Source organism: Pseudophryne corroboree, unplaced genomic scaffold, assembly GCF_028390025.1.
Source record: "Pseudophryne corroboree isolate aPseCor3 unplaced genomic scaffold, aPseCor3.hap2 scaffold_2145, whole genome shotgun sequence".
NCBI lineage: Eukaryota > Metazoa > Chordata > Amphibia > Anura > Myobatrachidae > Pseudophryne > Pseudophryne corroboree.
In genome coordinates this window covers 1-2,500 of record NW_026968790.1, presented here as the reverse complement: position 1 = coordinate 2,500, position 2,500 = coordinate 1, and positions in this window count along the sequence as shown.

Sequence of the window (2,500 nt, the reverse complement as noted above, 5' to 3'; positions counted from 1 at the left end):
CTCTGAGCTCCGCGCATCTTCTGTCACGGGTCCTTTCGCAAAAGCTCCAGGGAAACAGGCTTTTCGGCCCCGGACAGAGTCCCGGCTCTCTCGCTCGCCTCGTTGGTACCTACTGATCCGGCGGAGGTGTTCTCCGGCGGGTAGCGACACGGACGGCCGAGGGCGCGCTTCACCCAGGCTTCAACCATCTCCTCCCCGAGCCCCTGGAAGTGCCGCTGGGCCGCGGGCGCCCCGGTCCGCACTCATCCGCGACACTTCCGCGCTGGAGTCCGACGCTCGCCGGCCGCGTCCCCCGGCCCGCGGGGGCCCGGGGGGAGGCCCGACGCGTGCGGGGGGAGGCGGCGGGCGGCGGGGGCGCCCCCGCGCCACCCGACGGCGCCCCCCGGTGGCCAGAGGCGGCTCGGAGCGAGACGATCGGGGGGGGACGGCGGCGCGTGACCCGCCCCGGCCCCCTTGGCCCAGCGGACGGGCAGGCGGCTCCCGGGCGCCCCCCCCGATCCCCGCCGCGGCGCCCCCCGGTGGCCGCCTGACGCCACTGCGGGGGGTGCAGATTCCGTGTGTCCTCTCGGATAAAAACAAAAGAAACGATTCCCGTCGGGCGAAAGTAAGTGGGACGCAGGGCCCCGGGCCCCGACGGTCCGCGCGCGCGGCGCCCCCCGCTGGCCGGTCGAAGGGAGGACAAAAATAAAATGAAAAAAATTTCAAAAAAGCACTCGCCCCAAACAGACGAAAGGTACCCGGTCCGCCCGGATGAACCCTCCCCCGTGTCCCCGCCGCGGCGCCCCCCGCTGGCCAGCCGAGGTAATACACGATTGAGAGGGGGGGAGTGAAAAACAGGGGCAAAAAATGAAAAACACCCCACCCGTTTGAATGCAAAGTCCCGGAGCGGCCAGGGGTGGACGCCGGTCCGCGCGCACGGCGCCCCCCGCAGGCCAGTTGAAGGGAAGAACGGAACGAGACTTAAAGATAAAAAAAAATTTCAAAAAAGCACTCGCCCCAAACAGATGAAATGTACCCGGTCCGCCCGTGTCCCCGCCGCGGCGCCCCCCGCTGGCCAGCCGAGGTAATACACGATTGAGAGGGGGGGAGTGGAAAAAAAAAGGGCAAAAAAATGAAAAACACCCCACCCATTTGAATGCAAAGTCCCGGAGCGGCCAGGGGTGGACGCCGGTCCGCGCGCACGGCGCCCCCCGCAGGCCAGTTGAAGGGAAGAACGGAACGAGACTAAAAGATAAAAAAAAATTTCAAAAAAGCACTCGCCCCAAACAGATGAAATGTACCCGGTCCGCCCGTGTCCCCGCCGCGGCGCCCCCCGCTGGCCAGCCGAGGTAATACACGATTGAGATTAAAAAAAACCAGGCAAAAGACAAAAACACACCACCGATTTAAATGCAGTGTTCACGAGCGCCAGTCCGCGCGCGCGGCGCCCCCTGCTGGCCGCGTAAAAAAAAATAATAATAATAATAATAATAATCCACCGTTGTGAATTTGCGATGTGTCCGGTACGGCGGCGGCGGGGAGGAGGTCTCCCCTCGTCGGCGCACCCTGGTGGGGGGAAATAAATGAAAGGGAAAAAAAAAAAGAAGAACAGCCCGGGCTCTCGCCGGCTTCCGCAGCCCGGGCTCCCTCCGGCTTCCGCGGCCCGGGCTCCGTACATACAGACAGCAAATGAAATAACGGACGGATGGATGGAAGAGAAGAACAGCCAGGGATCTCGCCGGCTTCCGCAGCCCGGGCTCTCGCCGGCTTCCGCAACCCGGGCTCCAGCCGGCTTCCGCAGCCCGGGCTCCCTCCGGCTTCCGCGGCCCGGGCTCCGTACATACAGACAGCAAATGAAATAACGGACGGATGGATGGAAGAGAAGAACAGCCAGGGATCTCGCCGGCTTCCGCAGCCCGGGCTCCCTCCGGCTTCCGCGGCCCGGGCTCCGTACATACAGACAGCAAATGAAATAACGGACGGATGGATGGAAGAGAAGAACAGCCAGGGATCTCGCCGGCTTCCGCAGCCCGGGCTCTCGCCGGCTTCCGCAACCCGGGCTCCAGCCGGCCTCCGCAGCCCGGGCTCCCTCCGGCTTCCGCGGCCCGGGCTCCGTACATACAGACAGCAAATGAAATAACGGACGGATGGATGGAAGAGAAGAACAGCCAGGGATCTCGCCGGCTTCCGCAGCCCGGGCTCCCTCCGGCTTCCGCGGCCCGGGCTCCGTACATACAGACAGCAAATGAAATAACGGACGGATGGATGGAAGAGAAGAACAGCCAGGGATCTCGCCGGCTTCCGCAGCCCGGGCTCTCGCCGGCTTCCGCAACCCGGGCTCCAGCCGGCCTCCGCAGCCCGGGCTCCCTCCGGCTTCCGCGGCCCGGGCTCCGTACATACAGACAGCAAATGAAATAACGGACGGATGGATGGAAGAGAAGAACAGCCAGGGATCTCGCCGGCTTCCGCAGCCCGGGCTCTCGCCGGCTTCCGCAACCCGGGCTCCAGCCGGCTTCCGCAG